The sequence below is a fragment of the Dama dama genome, chromosome 1 (assembly GCF_033118175.1).
Source record: "Dama dama isolate Ldn47 chromosome 1, ASM3311817v1, whole genome shotgun sequence".
Taxonomy (NCBI): Eukaryota; Metazoa; Chordata; class Mammalia; order Artiodactyla; family Cervidae; genus Dama; species Dama dama.
Window position 1 is genome coordinate 38,898,860 of NC_083681.1, and position 17,617 is coordinate 38,916,476.

The 17,617-nt window shown below is 46.1% G+C and overlaps 1 protein-coding gene and 1 pseudogene across 1 annotated transcript in view; both read right to left on the reverse strand.

The window, feature by feature from the left end:
* SPON1 (spondin 1) overlaps positions 1–17,617 on the reverse strand; it is a 301,416-nt gene that overhangs the window by 22,881 nt on the left and 260,918 nt on the right. The window lies entirely within an intron of this gene.
* On the reverse strand, positions 1,125–6,688 carry LOC133064523 (pyruvate dehydrogenase E1 component subunit beta, mitochondrial-like; annotated as a pseudogene).

Below are 17,617 nucleotides of genomic sequence, written 5' to 3' on the forward strand. Positions count from 1 at the left end.
GCTGTTTCTCCAGCAGCCCCACTGAGCACATCCCCTGGCTGCCTGCATCTCTCCACCTCTTACCCCCTCACAGCTGCCAGGCTCCAAGATCCACTGTGTTCACAGTCTTAGCATCTCTTAAGTCCGGTCTCCTCACTGGTTGCCCCAGCAATCTTCTTACTTTTCCCCAGACCACCCTCCACATCGGTGCAAAACTGAACACATTCACTGCCTGCCTAAGCCCTGCAACAGCGCCCCATAACTTCCATGCTGACTTCTTTTTTCCTTTAAAAGTAGGAATTCCTTTATTCCTCATCAAAACAGTCTAACAGCAAATATAGATTGTATGCTTTTATTTTTACATTTAAGTTATCCTTTTTTGGATATATCTTTCATCAGGACTCTGCTGCATTTAAACCTTGTCCTTCTAGCGAGAGGGTAAAATTGTACATCAATCTTATTCAGAGAACTTGGCTGCTTGTAGCAGACCAAAAGAGCGTGGAACTTAGGCAGGAGAGTAGAGAGCTTTTCTACAAACACATTTAAACTTCTTCCCAGTACAAAAACATCTGTTGTTGCTTTTAGAGATAATTTTACAAATCAGAAGCTCTTACAGGACAGTCCAGATGAAGTGTCAGCAAGTATTTTAAGTAAATTCCAATGACCTGAAATTCAAGTCCAAACTAGATATTTAGTGTTTTCTTTATTGTAAATATGAAGTCTTTAACCTGAGGTGTAGAGTCGTCTTCTAGAATCTGCATAAGGCCTAGGGACATCAGTGGCGGTGACACAAACTGTAGGAACATCCAGGAAATTGAACACAGGACCCTCCCTCACCCTGGCGCAGATTTCAGCTCTTACTGCCAACTGTGACCAGCCTCCTTCCACAATAACAAGGTGACTGGTCTTCATGACACTGGTTTCTATTGTTTAATGTCCATTGGTCTGATGGTTTGCAAATTTATCAGCTCATATTCAAGTTCCTCTTTAGATAGCACTGTTGAGCTTCTAAGCAGTGGCCGACAGGTCTTGAATGAGAAACTATGGTTGCATGTGTACCTTGCCTTTCTATTTTGGCTTTTCCTATAGGGATCATATAATCTTTTGACTGAGCTCCTGGGGAAGTTCAAAAGGAACTTAATACATCAATTCACCTCCAGCACCACCACTGGACTTACTTTGAATGGCAGATTTAATAAATCCTTTTGCATCCTCTAAATTCCAGGGACTGACCACCTTTAAGCCTGGGAAGTGCTCATATCAGGCAGCAAAGCACTGTGAGTATTGGGCAGCTACGCCTGCTGGGGCTCCACTGGGCTCCCTGAAGACTAAGGGCACCGGCTGAAGGCCTCCTGACGTGTAATAGGCCTTGGTAGCTGAGTTTATAACCTGGCAAATGACTTGCATAGAGAAACTGAAGGGCATAAATTCACAAATGGGCCTTAACCCAGCCAGAACTGCACCTACAGCAATTCCAGCAAAATCCGACTCTGATACGGGAGTATCTATGATCCTCTTATCTCCATATTTTTTCCACAGGCCTCAACTAACCCCATCGTATAGGGCAACTTCTTCCCCAAGTAAAAATGCCTTCCCAGCTCTTTCCGTCTCCTCTTCCATACCTTGATTTATAGCCTCATGAACACACCTGCAAGTGTGGCCGGTGTGGTCTGGGGGAACTGCCTCCTCAGCAGACCAGACCTGCTCAAGGAGTCTCCGCACCAGCCCAGCAACCATGGCCACCCTGACCACGTCCTCTACCTGCTGCCGAATCCATGGTGATTTCTTAATTCCCAAGTTTTGCCTACATGGCCTGCATCATCTAGCTTTTTTCTTTGATTTTTAATTTCAGAATAATACATGCTTTTTGTGGGAAAATTTAGAATCACAGAAGCACAGTGTAAATGCTGAGCATTCCACTCTAGCAACTATCCTGCCTTCTGCCACCTCCCTCTCCAGAATGTTACAGTGTGGTACATATCATCCCAGATCTTTTACTATACTTAGGTACAACGTGCTTGTGTGTGTGTTCATGAACATTAGATACAACCTTTCCCACAAAAACTGCATCATATTGAAATCTCATTCTGCACCATGATTTTTACATTTTCCCCTTACTATCATATCATGAAAAACTTTCCTTGTCGGTACCTATGGCATCAGAGCTTTCCTTTTGTTGATTTTGAGAGCGTTTGAGATCCTCAAATTAGGGTAAGCCAGGTCAAGACTAAGAAAAAAGAAATCCAAGCATGAGATCCAAGTCATGAGATACCGTCTGATGACAGTCCTTTTGCCCTTGAAGAAATACTTGACTAAAAAAAGCAGGGACTTCCCTGGTGGTGCAGTGGATAAGAATCTGCCTGCCAGTGCAGGGGACTTGGGTTTGATCCCTGATCCGGGAAGATCCCACATGCTGCGGAGCCCTACAACTGCTAGAGCCTGTGTGTTCTAGGGCCCACAAGCTACCACAACTGAAGCCCTCGCGCCTACAGCCTGTGCTCTGCAACAAGAAGCCACCGCAATGGGAAGCCTGCGCACTGCAACGATGAGTAGCGCTCGCTCCCCATAACTAGAGAAAGCCCACATGCAGTAAGGAAGACCCAGTGCAACCAAATAAATAAAAATTAAAAAAAAAAATCAATGTGGGTGGAGTTAAGGGGCCACTAGGTTAGCTGGCTGGCCCTGCAGACATACCCTGTATTACAATGAAACCTTGGTCGTCAAGTTGCAACTAATGACATATTGATTTTGCCTTTGTAGTATATAACTCAGAAATTGTTGAGGCTCTCCATGAGTGTTTATTTATGGTACTGGCATTCCATCTGTATCTTTTAGAGCCATGGAGGCTCCAAGGATTTTGTAGTATATAACTCAGAAATTGTTGAGGCTCTCCATGAGTGTTTATTTATGGTACTAGCATTCCATCTGTATCTTTTAGAGCCATGGAGGCTCCAAGGATGGTTGTCCACCTGTGTAGGCCTTAGAACAGCTTCTTCCTGTCAATTGTTTCATCTCATGGTTACATACCATCTGCATGACTGTTTGTGTTATCCAATGAAATAAGAGTTCAGGAACCGTCTGGAAAAATGTATTTGAGAAACTAAACATTTTTCTTTCTTTTTTTTAAAAAAATTTTTATTTCATTTATTTATTTTGCTGCACCTGGTCTTAGTTGTGGCATATGAGATCTATTTCCCTGGCCAGGGATTGAACCTGGGCTGCCTGCATCGGGAGTGCAGAGTCTTAGCCACTGTGTCACCAGGGAAGTCCTTAAATATTTTTCTTAAAGTAGAACCGAAGCTCTTCAGGATTGGAGAGAGTCTGGCTTGTTCACGGCCAAATCCAAGTGCTGTGGATATTTAGTAAATTGGTGAAAAAGCAAAGCCACACCATTTTTTTTTAATGTATGTGTAGAATTCTATAGCATGGATGTTCTCTTATTTAACTGGCATTATTGGTGGATATTTGTTTCTATACATGATGCTCTATTGAACACTTGTGAATGTACTTCTTTGTTTTTAAGTTCCTATGTCATAAATTCCCAAGAATGATCAAACAATGAAGCCAATTGACAATTTTGGTGGCACCTACCAAACTGTCCTCCAAATGTCTGTATCAACTGATAGATCTTCAAGTATGTGTGTGTGCCAATGTTTTTACAACTTTGGGCATGCTGGATACTATCAATCTTTTTCATCTTTACTAGTCCAGCAGGCAGGAAAGTATCGTGGTTGTGGACATAAGCCCGAGTTATTATACCTGAATTCAAACCCTGACTGCACCATGACTAGCTCTGAGTCCTTTAGTGAGACTCTGACTTCCTTTAGCTTTCTCATCTCTGAAATGTTGGGTTAAAAAGTGTATCTGCTGCATGGAACAAAATGACATAATTCAAGTAATGTGCTAACCCTGTGCCTGTATTAGCATCAATACTAGTTACTATTCTTATTCTTTTTTTATTTAGTTAAAAAATATTTATTTTTATTTATTTGACTACACTGGGTCTTAGTTGCAACATGCAGGATCTAGTTCCCTGATCAGGGATCAAACCTGGGTCCCCTGCATTGGTAGTGAGAAGTCTTAGCCACTGGACCACAAGATAAATCCCTATTCTTATTCACATTTAGGCCATGCTGGTATACGAAACGATTTGTACCGCCTGAGTACAGAGAATGGAGTGCCCATTGACAGCTGCAAAGCCGTGGAGCCTCAGGAGAGTGTCCCCTTATTCAAAGGTTCGTGTCGCTGGGTGAGCCTTGGATGGGGGCATTGGGCACCAGGTATTTTACATTCTGAAGACTGAAGGACCTAAATTCAGAGCAAGCAACCCAAACTTCAGACTTAAATGAAAAACTCCTTTAACAAGTCTCTAAGGCCCAGAAAGGATCTTTCAAGAATCCTTACAGCCCTTATCCATCTCCCACAGGACCATTTTCAAACAAAGTATTTCAGGGCACTCACAGTTCACACCTCATCTGCATGATGTTAGCACTTTCTCAGAACTCTGCCAATTAAAATAAAAGTCCTCCAAGAAAGGACAGGGTACGCATGTCCACCTTCACAGGGATGCTTTCTTTCATTTTGCTTTTGTAAACATATTGTGATGGTCTTACAGCTGTGCTCACACTTCCATCTGCATGAACCAAATGGGAATCACACAGCCTAAATCAGGCCAGGGGCTGAGGTCAGGTTTGGAGAAGGGGGGGCGGTTTTGTGCGGTGTGGAAACAGGTCTGGTACAGGTCAGAGGCACAAATCACGTGGACATCAAGAAACGTCAAGTCTGAGCAGAGCAGAGAGGCAGAACGTGAGTCTGGGCGCCCAGGGCAGGTGTCTGAACAAACCTTAGCCCGCACTGACCTTCCATGCCCTCCAGAGACAGCTCCGGAGGCAGGAAAGCTCGGTCGTCTCAGCCGTGCTCACAGCAACAGGCAAGGCTCTCCCCTCCACCCTGCGTCACTCTTCACCTCCTCTCTGTTCCTATCCCTTCCTGTCTTTTGCCTTTGTCCCCCAGTCCTGAACTACAACCTGCTTCTTCATTCTAAGGCCCTCTATGCTCCGGGCAGCAAGGAGGCTAAACTTCCTCACCATCGCAGGTCCTGCCCTAGATCAGCAAGAAGAGAAACGGGGTGCAATCCATGTCACAGAGGAGGAACCGAAACAAGTAGAAACAACAACAACAGTAATCTAGTTTCTAGGTGCTAGGCACCTTGCTAATTACCCGATATCTAGAATCTTGTTCCCTGGAGAAGGAAATGGCAACCCAGTCCAGTATTCATGCCTGGAGAACCCCATGGACAGAGGAGCCTGGCAGGCTACTGTCTGTCTATGGGGTTGCAAAGACTCAGACATGACTGAAGCAACTTTAGCACGCAGTATCTCATTAAATTCTTAGAACACATCCACAAGGAAGGTATATACTTTTTAATCCTCAGAAACACATTTCTTTGGCCAAATTAGGTACAGGTTAGTCAATGGCAGGTCTAGAGTTCAAACCTCAGCCTGACTCTGGAGACCACGTTTGTCGGCCTGTGAACCCAGGTGGAGGGGGCAGGAGGGGGAGGCTCTCTTGGACGAGACCCCACACCTGCCTCTTGCCCCCCCACATTCCTCCCTCTCCTCACCCCCACCGAGTTTCTGCTGTCCTTCAGGGCATGTCCTAACTTACCCTGAGTGCTGAAAATTGCAGCTTCATGGGTGGGGGTGGAGGCGGAAGGATTCTCAAACAGTTTCACAATACTGTTCATGTTAATGCTGTCCTGAGAACTGGTTCTGCCAAAGAGGGGGGAGGACAGTGTCCTTGAGTTGGAGAGACACTGCTGCTACTAAAGGGAAGGGAAGCCAATGTCCCTAAAGGTGTTTCCCCATGTATTGGTTTGCTTCTTAGGAAAACCTTTGGGAATCGCTACCATTTCCTTCTGCAGATGAGGAAACTGAGGGCCAGAGAGGTCAAGTGGCTTGTAAAGGCCATCCAGTAATCATGGTTCCTATACAGACATGCCTGACTCCAAAGCTCACGCTCTTTCCACTTTCCCTCATGATTCCTTCTCTCCAGCTCCCTCTCACCACCCCCCCCCCCTCATTTTGCTTGTTTTTCAGTGAGACCGTGGCTGCCCCTTGTTGATTGTTTTCTCCACGGAGCCCTTGCTGTGAGGCACAGGGTCACCCGATTCCCTGTGGAAGGGTGGCACCTGTCATCTTGCATAAAGACCCGTGAGCAGTGTTTGGCTCCATTATTTGCTTCTACCCTTTCCCAGAATTTCCACTAACCACCCATAAAAAATATCAGTCCTGATGGCTTCCACCTCTGAGGGGGACTTTTTCATCCTTGCGTGAGTGTCCTCGTGAGGAGCAGCAGGAAATGAGCCTTTTTATGAGGTGATAATGGAGCCAGAAGCATCTTTAAAATCAATTGTGCTTAACATGTCCTCCCATCATTTCAACAGATTCTGGGTTTAGTGGGTCATAAATAAAAACAGACAGCTCACATTCAGCGGTGCTCTCCAGTTTGCCCGTGGTCTCCTGTGGGCCGTACAGTAGTCCTCTGAGGAAGGCAGGCAAACGGTCCCCCTTTCTCACAGGAAGTGAGACTCACCTCTCCCCCTGCCAAGGGCCAGTGCCCAGCTTGTAGCTTCCATGACCATCTTACCCAGCTGGTCACTCCCTCCGCCTTGAAACACTTTCTGGTCTAGCACCTGCTGCCTCTTCATTTTCTCCTCACCTCATTCCTTCTCAGTCTCCCATGCTGACCCTCTTCATCTTTCTCCAAACACTGAAGTCTCCCTGGATTCAAGCTCTCAGTGCTCTTCTCTTTTCTATCCACACTGCCTTAGCGATTTCTCTTGTTCCATGCTTTAAAATGTGAGTTATGTATATACTGAAGACTCCTAGACTGTCATCTTCACCTCATCCCCGCCTCTGAACTCCAGCTTGTATACCAACTGCCTAACACTTTCATCTGGATGTTGAACTGGTGTCTCAAATTCAGCGTGTCTGAGACCAAGGTCCTGATCTGCCCCTCCTTAAACCTGTGTGTATGTTAGTCACTCAGTTGTGTCCAATTCTTTTGTGATGCTGTGGACAATAGCCCACCAGGCTCCTCTGTCCATGGATTCTCTAGGCCAGAATACCGGAGTGGGTAGCCATTCCCTTCTCCAGGAGATCTTCCTCACCCAGGCAGCAAACCCAGGTCTCCTGCATTGCAGGCATATTCTTTACTGTCTGAGCCACCAGGAAAGATGCCCTCCTCCCCAAATCTGGCTTCTCTCATTGTAAACATCCCATTAAATGGCAAAGCCATCCTTTTAGTTTATCAACCTTGGTGCTTCTCTCAACTCCACATCCGATCCTTCAGCACGTCTGTCAACTGCTCTTCTAAAACGCATTTCTGAGCCAACAACTGTGTGTAACCGTTGTTGGAGCAGGGGCTGGAATGCACCTCCCTGTGGCCCTGGCCCCATCGTGGTCCAAACCACGTGGCATCATCATTAGCTGGGATTAAATGTGTTGCAACGGCTTCCTGGCTGGTCTCTCTGCCTCTTCCCTCACCCTCCTCCAGGCTCTTCTTCACGCAATAGCTGCATGATGCCATTTCTCTGGTCAAAATCCTCTAATGGCATCACATTGCACAGGAAATGGGGACTTGGGCCATGGCCCCTCATAATCTGCTCGGCCTCCCTCTTACCTCACTAGCTTCCTCTTTTATTACTCCCCCTCTTGCTCACTTTGTTCCAGCTACCTGGACATCTCCTCAGACATGCTAGGCATACTTAGCACTTGCAGTTCCCTGGGGAGATGCCTGGGGAGATGTCCTCTTAGATACTAGAGCACTCATTCCTCTGTCTCCTCCAGGTCTTTGCTCAAATGTCACCTTCTCAGTGAGGCCTCTGCTGACCACACTATTCAAAATAGCAATTCCCTGCCCCTTCCTCAATCTGTCACACTGCTCTCACTTTATCTGATTGTCTTTTCTCCATAACATTTGCCACCATCTGGTATACTAAGATCCCCTAGAGGAGGGCATGGCAACCCACTCCAGTATTCTTGCCTGGAGAATCCCCATGGACAGAGGAGCCTGGCAGGCTACAATTCATAGGGTTGCAAAGAGTTTGACATGACTGAAGTGACTTAACGCACACAGTATCCCATGCGTTTTGCTTTCTTACTTTTTACCATGGATCTTCCCCTACTAGAATAGGCATTTTTTGTGGGCAAAGGCTATGTCTGTTCTGCCCACTCACTGCTGTACTATCAGTGTTTAGAGCATTCTCAATCAATCTTTGCTGTTTTTTTTTTTTAAGATTTTTTTTTTTTTATGTGGACCACTTTTAAGGTCTTCATTGAGTTTGTTACAATGTTGTTTCTGTTTTGTTTCGGTTTTTTGGGGGGCACAAGACAAGTGGGATTTTTAGCTCCCCAACCAGGGATCGAACCCACATCTCCTGCACTGGAAGAGAAGTCTTAACCTCTGGACCACTAGGAAAGTCCCAGTCTTTGCTGTTTGAATGAGAGGCTGTGTTGAGGAAGTGTCTGGTGTCTTTTTGAGTCCCAGGACTCTATGGCACAGGGTGGAGCCAGAGCTGAGTAAAGTGACACCAATGGACGTGGGCACTGAGCTGGTGGGCACTGGGTGAGCTGTGGAGAGTGCCAACCAGAGACCTGGCACTGATAAGAGGAAGAGGAAGGGATAGGGCCTCCTTAGGACCCGCAGTCAGCCTCAAGATTCTGAGTCTGCCTCCGACAGGCACCCCAGTGACCTGGGCTGACTGTTCATGAGTGCCGAGAGCCCACCTTGCACCCCAGAAGCTGCTGCCATCACAAGCTACTGTCTGATCAGCTATTTCAAAGCCAGAGAAGGTATCTGAAGCCCATTAACAGACCTGCAAGAAGGTGATGTGGTTTCACAGAAGCATTTCAAATTCAATTTCTTTTTATTTCTTTTCAAACACAGCCTGTAATGCCGATGGGAAAATTGCATAATGCCCGTAGATAATAATTTTCCCGCAAGATGGTTTTGTGAAAGCAGCTTGGCATTTCTGACACAGGAGAGGAAGGGCCCATCAGAGAGAGCTGCCTGGGCCTGCCCACTGCCCGTGCACCCACACCTGTCTCTGGCAGGTGTAAGCTTAGGATGGACATCACCCCATGACCTGGGGGAGAGGCCAGCCTTCCGTGTGCCTCTGTTACCACAGGCATCAATTCAGCTTGTTCTTTGGTGACCAAAATGCCAGTCCTGGCTTAACCTCCCTTTTGGACTTTCATGTATCCTTTAGGATTATGGAAGTCTGCCTCTCCTCCGATTCAACAGGGAGCTGAAAGGGTAGATGGGGCCTGTCTGCTCCCAACAGGCGGGGGCTCCAAGGAAGTCGGGCTGGAGCCAGGGAGGGAGGAAGAGCCCAGCCAGCACCTGTAAGGGCCTTGACTCTAGCCCTGCCGGTGGGGCAGGGGGGGTGTCTTAAAGGTGCAGCATTTGACATCCCTTGCTCCTCTTCCCTGTCTCCCCCTCCCCACCTTCCTCTGAAGACAGTTCCCGTCTAGTCCTGGGAGCCATTATGAGGGCAGGGGCTGGACTGTGTTCCCCTCTGTGTCCCCAGCACTGGCCTGGTCTGGGGAGCGATACAGGGGATGATTAAGAAGGAATAATGGATTAGTTAATTAATCAATTAATTAACGACAAGCTAGAGGAAGCCTCTGGCCTTCACTGCCCTCTCAGGGGTTCTTAGGGGCACCCTTGTGAGTGCTGTGGGGCTCGGATGCTGCTGCAGGGCTTCTGAGTAGACAGCGAGGATTCTGCTGACTATGGTGGGGGAGTAAACTGTAGGAGGGCAGGCAGGATCCAGGGAGGCCGGTCAGGTGACACGGGATCATGAGAAGGCAATGGCAGGGGTGGGAAGATGTCAGATGCAAGACATTATTTTAAAGGGAGAAGCAATAGGATCTGCTGGTGGATTGGACATGGGGTGTAAAACAAAGAGGGGTCAAGGATGACTGAGTGGAGGTGTCATGTAGGCAGTTGGATACATGAGGCTGGGGTTCAATGGAGTAGTCCAGGCAGGAGGTGAATTTGAAGGTCTTTAGTGTATAGGTGTTAGTTCTAGAAGGTCTTGTAAGTCATCATAGAACTGTTCAACTTCAGCTTCTTCAGCATTACTGGTTGGTCATAGACTTGGATTACTGTGATACTGAATGGTTTGCCTTGGAAATGAACAGAGATCATTCTGTCGTTTTTGAGATTGCATCCAAGGACTGCCTTTCAGACTCTTTTGTTGACTATGAGGGCTACTTCATTTCTTCTAAGGGATTCTTGCCCACAGTAGTAGATATAATGGTCATCAGAGTTAAATCCACCCATTCCAGTACACTTTACTTCACTGATTCCTAAAATGTCGATGTTCACTCCTGCCATCTCCTGTTTGACTACTTCCAATTTGTCTTGATTCATGGACCTAACATTCCAGGTTTGTATGCAATATTGTACTTTACAGCATCAGACTTCCGTCACTCGTCACATTCACAACTGGGTATTGTTTTTGCTTTGACTCCGTCTCTTCATTCTTTCTGGAGTTATTTCTCCACTCTTCTCCAGTAGCATATTGGACACCTACCAACCTGGGGAGTTCATCTTTCAGTGTCCTTTCTTTTTGCCTTTTCATACTGTTCATGGGGTTCTCAAGGCAAGAATACTGAAGAGGTTTGCCATTCCCTTCTCCAGTAGACCACGTTTTGTCAGAACTCTTCACCATGACCTGTCCATCTTGGGTGGCCCTACACGGCATGGATCATAGTTTCATAGAGTTAGACAAGGCTGTGGTCCATGTGATCAGTTTGATTAGTTTTCTGTGACTGTGGTTTTCATTCTGTCTGCCCTCTGATGGATAAGGATAAGAGGTTTATGGAAGCTTCCTGATGGGAGAGACTGAGTGGGAAACTGGGTCTTGTTCTGATGGGCAGGGCCATGTTCAGTAAATCTTTAATCCAATTTTCTGTTGATGGGTGGGGCTGTATTCCCTCCCTGTTGTTTGACCTGAAGCCAAACTATGGTGGAGGTAATGAAGATAACGGCAACATCCTACAAAAGACTGGCTGCACACACTGCCCCAATCAGTGCCCCCGACCCTGCAGCAGGCCACTGCAGACCCACACTGCTGCCAGAGACTGGCATGCAAAAGTAGGAAGTCAAGAGATACCTGGAGTAACAGGCGAATTTGGCCTTGGAGTACAAAACAAAGCAGGGCAAAGTCTAACAGGGTTTGGTCAAGAGAACACACTGGTCATAGCAAACACCCTCTTCCAACAACACCAAGAGAAGACAACACATGGATATCACCAAATGTCAATACTGAAATCAGACTGATTATATCCTTTGCAGCCAAAGATGGAGAAACTCTATACAGTCAGCAAAAACAAGACCGGGAGCGGACTGTGGCTCAGACCATGAACTCCTTATTGTCAAATTCAGACTTAAATTAAAGAAAGTTGGGAAAACCACCAGGCCATTCAGGTATGACCTAAATCAAATCCCTTATGATTATACAGTGGAAGTGACAAATAGATTCAAGGGATTAGATCTGATAGAGTACCTGAAGAACTATGGAGGAGGTTTGTGACATTGTACAGGAGGCAGGGATCAAGACCATCCCCAAGAAAAAGAAATGCAAAAAGCTCTCTGATGAGGCCTTACAAATAGCTGAGAAAAGAAGAGAAGCTAAAGGCAAAGGAGAAAAGGAAAGATATACCCACCTGAATGCAGAGTTCCAAAGAATAGCAAGGAGAGATAAGAAAGCCTTCTTCAGTTATCAGTGCAAAGAAATAGAGGAAAAGAATAGAATGGGAAAGACTAGAGATCTCTTCAAGAAAATGAGAGATACCAAGGGAACAGTTCATGCAAAGATGGGCACAATAAAGGAAAGAAATGGTATGGACCTAACAGAAGCAGAAGATATTAAGAAGAGGTGGCAAGAATACATAGAAGAACTAGACAAAAAAACCCTTCATGACCCAGATAACCATGATGGTGTGATCACTCACCTAGAGCCAGACATCTTGGAATGTGAAGTCAAGTGAGCCTTAGGAAGAATCCCTATGAACAAAGCAGGTGGAGGTGATGGAATTCCAGTTGAGCTATTTCAAATCCTGAAAGATGATGCTGTAAAAGTGCTGCACTCAATATGCCAGCAAATTTGGAAAATGCAGCAGGGGCCACAGGACTGGAAAAGGTCAGTTTTCATTCCAATCCCAAAGAAAGGCAATGCCAAAGAATGCTCAAACTACTGCACAATTGCACTCATCTCACACGCTAGTAAAGTAATGCTCAAAATTCTCTAAGCCAGGCTTCAACAGTACAAGAACCGTGAACTTCCAGATGTTCAAGCTGGATTTAGAAAAGGCAGCAGAACCAGAGATCAACTTGCCAACATCTGTTGGATTATTGAAAAAGCAAGAGAGTTCCAGAAAAACATCTACTTCTGCTTTATTGACTATGCCAAAGCCTTCGACTGTGTGGACCACAATAAACTGTGGAAAATTCTGAAAGAGATGGGAATACTAGACCACCTGACCTGCCACCTGAGAAATTTGTATTCAGGTCAAGAAGCAACTGGATATGTTAGAACTGGACATGAAACAACAGACTGGTTGCAAATCGGGAAAGGAGTACGTCAAGGCTGTATATTGTCACCCTGCTTATTTAACTTATATGCAGAGTACATCATGTGAAATGCCAGGCTGGATGAAGCACAAGCTGGAATCAAGATTGTCAGGAGAAATATCAATAACCTAGATATTCAGATGACACCACCCTTATGGCAGAAAGCAAAGAAGAACTAAAGAGCCTCTTGTTGAAAGTGAAAGACGAGAGTGAAAAAGTTGGCTTAAAACTCAACAATCAGAAAACTAAGACCATGGCATCCAGTCCCATAACTTCATGGCAAATAGATGGGGAAACAGTGGAAACAGTGGCTGACTCTAGTTTTTTTGGTTCCAAAATCACTGCAGATGATGACTGCAGCCATGAAATTAAAAGACGCCTGCTCCTCAAAAGAAAAGCTATGACCAACCTAGACAGCATATTAAAAAGCAGAGACACTTTGCCAACAAAGGTCTGTCTGGCCAAAGCTGTGGTTTTTCCAGTAGTCATGTATGGGTGTGAGAGTTGGACTATAAAGAAAGCTGAGCACTGAAGAATTGATACTTTTGAACTGTGGTGCTAGAGAAGACTTTTTTTTTTTTTTTTCGTTTATTTTTATTAGTTGGAGGCTAATTACTTTACAATATTGTAGTGGTTTTTGTCATACATTGACATGAATCAGCCATGGATTTACATGTATTCCCCATCCCGGTCCTCCCTCCCACCTCCCTCTCTACCCGATCCCGGTAGAGAAGACTTTCGAGAGTCCCTTGGACTGTGAGGAGATCCAAGCAGTCAATCCTAAAGGAAACCAGTCCTGAATATTCATTGGAAGGACTGATGCTGAAGCTGAAACTCCAGTACTTTGGCCACCTGATGCGAAGAATAGACTCACTGGAAAAGACCCTGATGCTGGGAGGGATTGGGGGCAGGAGGAGAAGGGGACGACAGAGGATGAGGTGGCTGGATGGCATCACTGACTCGATGGGCATGAGCTTGAGTAAGCTCTGGGAATTTGTGATGGACAAGGAAGCCTGGCGTGCTGCAGTCCATGGGGTCACAAAGAGTTGGACAGGACTGAACTGAACTGAAGTGAGTGTATAGATGCTTGTCAAAGTCAAGAAGCAGAGAACCTGGGCAGTGAGTGGAGATAGACAAGAGGGTAGGAAGAGCCAGAGAGGGAACAGCCAGAGGGACAGGAGGGTACTAGAACCTGCCCCCAGGGCCTCTTCAGAGCACTGCCCCCGCTCCCTGCCCCCAGGTACTCTAGAGCCCCCGGCGGCAGCCAGCTCTGTACTCGCTCACTGCTGCCACCGCTGCCCGTCTGGTCCCTCCCAGAAATTCAACTGAAGAAAGGGCTTCCCTCATAGCTCAGTTGGTAAAGAATCTGCCTGCAGTGCAGGAGACCCTGGTTCGATTCCTGGGTCAGGAAGATTCCCCTGGAGAAGGGATAGGCTACCCACTCCAGTATTCTTGGGCTTCCCTGCTGGCTCAGCTGGTGAAGAATCTGCCTGCAATGTGGGAGACCTGGGTTTGATCCTTGGGTTGGGAAGATCCCCTGGAGAAGGGAAAGGCTACCCACTCCAGTACTCTGGCTTGAAGAATTGCATGAACAGTATAGTCCGTGGAGTCGCAAAGAGTTGGACGCGATCAAGTGACTTTCACTTCACTTAAGGAAATACAGTGGAGCCAGCAAGCCCAGACAGCCCTTTTCAAAAAGACCCTCAACTGGGAGGGAGAGATCAAGTAAAACACCGGTAGCAGGAAGCACATGCGACTATTCCTTAGAAGATGAGTGACATTAGGGCAAGTTTGCATGGAGGAGGATATCATCCCATACAACAAGAGAAACTGTTGTTACAGGAGAGAGAGAGGGGGGCACTTGTAGGCTTGAGGTCCTTGAAAGTAATGATGACCCTGTATGCGAGACAGAAAAAGAGACACAGATATAAAGAAGAGACTTTTGGACTCTGTGGGAAAAGGCGAGGGTGGGATGATCTGAGAGAATAGCACTGAAACATGGATATTACTGTATGTGAAATAGATCACCAGTCCAAGTTCGATGCATGAAACAGGGCACTCAAAGCCAGTGCACTGGGATGACCCTGAGGGATGGGATGGGAAGGGAGGTGGGGGGCATTCAGGATGGGGAACACATGTACACCCATGACTTATTCATGTCAATGTATGGCAAAAACTACTACAATATTGTAAAGCCTCCAATTAACAATAAATTAATTTAAAAAAAAAAGAAAAGTACTAAATTAATCTCCCCCCCGCCCCCCAAAAATGGGAAGAGATGAGATCTGGACCCAAGATGGAGGGGGCAGTGGCCTTCCAGCCATCTCAAGGACGGAGGAGGAAGGCAGAGGACAACAATCACTGATGTTCAATTACAGGCAGTGCTGGGGGCCAACATGAGGATTGATTCATCCAGCTAATAACTACTGAGTCCCTACTCTGTGCCAGGTTCAGCTCTGGGTGCCAGAGACAGAGCCCTGAACAAACAAGACACCAATTCAACCCCTGCCCTCATGGAACTTTCCACCTAGGGCAGGAGGCAGTCCCAAGCAAAGGAACGGTGACAGATTGTATGAGACTTGAGTGGCTCCCTGGAGGAAAAAAGTGTGGGGTGGGGGGTGGGGGAATGAGAGGGAAGCCAGAGTCGGATGGGGAGGGGGATGTGGCAATTTTCAGTAGAGATATAGGTGCTAGTGTACATGTAAAGAACCAGGAAAGAACTCTAACAAGATGAAAATATGCCGTACATTCTAAAGTGTGAGAATGAAAGTTTTAGTCACTCAGTCATATATGATACTTTGTGACCCCATGGACTGTAGCCCACCAGGCTTCTCTGTCCATGGGATTCTCCAAGCAAGAATACTGGAGTGGGTTGCCATTTCCTTCTCCAGGGGATCTTCTCAACTCAGGGATTGAAGCTGGGTCTCCTGCATTGCAGACAGATTCTTTTCCATAAAGTAAGGTCTTCAAAATTAAAAATTAACATAATATCATAGGAATTTAGAGAGAGAGAAGCAAAAAAAAAAATACACGTAATCCTTCCATCCTAACTTAGCAGCTATCATCAATGAGTCTATTCATTTCTGTATTTGTGTCTTTGTCACATAGTTGAAATCATAGCTCACACACACACATTTTCTTTATCCTTGCCATTTCCTTTATCATGGGAGCCAGACTATTATACAAATAGATTGTTATACAAGTCATTCTGTGCCTTGCTTTCTAATACAGTATATTTTAGAGATAATCTCACTACCAGTATAACTCTTTTAAAGATAAGCCCAAAGACCACATACAAATATAAAAGTAAGCACGTATATACTTTTGGTATCTTTTTTTTTTTTACACCATTATAAAGTATTTCGGACTGTTTATCTCTTTGTATAATAATCTAGTTACCATGTTACAAAGAAATGGTAGAGATAAAGAAAATATATGTGCATTTGCTTATGTGTGTGTGCGTGTGTGTGCATGCGTGCTTTTATTTCCATTCACCTAAATTATCTCTGGAAGGAACATGAGAACTTCACAAAGACAAGGTGCCTCGGGGAGAGAAACTGGGCAACCCAGGAGCAAGAACAACTTTTCACAGATTAACTTTGCTCTGCTTTTGAATTTTGAACCATCCAAATATATTGCCATTAAAAAAAGTCAGGAGAAAAAGCCACTCCAAGGCTGCTCCCTGCGGCTTTCTCATCTGGAGAAATATCCACGAAGGCTTTGGAGGGAGCATTCGTGAGGCGGGCACTGAGTACAAATGTGGGGGGCGAATATCTCGGGGCGATGGACCGGGAACCAGGGCAGCGGCCGAGAAGGTGGGGAGAGGGGACAGCAGTGCCAGCAGAGGGATGGAACTGATAAGACATCTGGTGGTTCCTTCCTTGACTGTTTTAAAGCCTGTTGGGTTTTGTTACGCTTTGTTGTTGTTGTGTAGTTGCCACGCCGTGTCTGACTCTTTTGAGACCCATGGACTGTATCTCGCCAGGCTCCTCTGTCCATGGGATTTCCCAGGCAAGAATACTGGAGTGGGTTGTTAAACCTTATTATTTTTAAAATAAAAGCTGTTTCAAAAAGAAATGAGAATTGATCTGCACACCAACACCTCCCTCCCCTTTCTCCCCTCAGAGACACTTCCAACCCAGGTATCCTACTGTCAGCCCGTTTAGCTGGGTCCTTACATATAATAACATTTTGCTTCATCATCTCCCTCCATCTACTGATTTCCATAAAAAGCTTTCAAATTATTAAGTAATGAAGCTCTAAATGACCTGGACGAGGGAGAAGTGAGCTGCCTCAAGGTGCTCAGCATGTTAGCATCAAATAAGTCTTCAGAAGTATCTGTTTCTTAAACGGTGCTATTTAAATGCAAAGGAACAGCTTGATCAGCTGTAAAGCTTAACTGTTTTCATTCCTGAGCCCCCCAAACACTCACAGAGGTTTGGGGGGACACTGGGGATGGAAGAGAACTTGTGTGTCTAGTGGACATGGAAGAGGTGTCCCTACCAGGAAATTAGGGTCACACACACACAGCTGGCCTCTGCCAGACTTCCCCTGGTAACAGAAGTTTCCCTGAAGGTGAAACTCCCCTTCTAGTTGTTACTGTAACATCACGGAGCAGGGGCTAAAGGGTGGTGTGGGGGAACATGGCAGACCCAAGTCCATACCTTAGCTCTACCATTTATGTGCTGTGTTAGTTTGGGGAGGTTGCTCATCCTTTCTGAGCAGATACCTCAGTGTGTAAAACATGTATTTATTGGGTTCCTTCTATGGTCAGAAACTGTGCTAGGCAAGGGGCACAGGGCCAGTGGACAAGTGACACAGTCCTGCTCTTGGGAGGCATGCCCACTAGTGGGTGAAGATGATGCTGGGAGGGCAGCCATCTAAAATACAGCCATCCCAGGAATTTCCGTGGCAGTCCAGAGGTTAGGACTCTGTACTTTCACTGCCGAGGGCGTGAGTCCGATCCCTGGTTGAGGCAGGAGATAGATGGGCA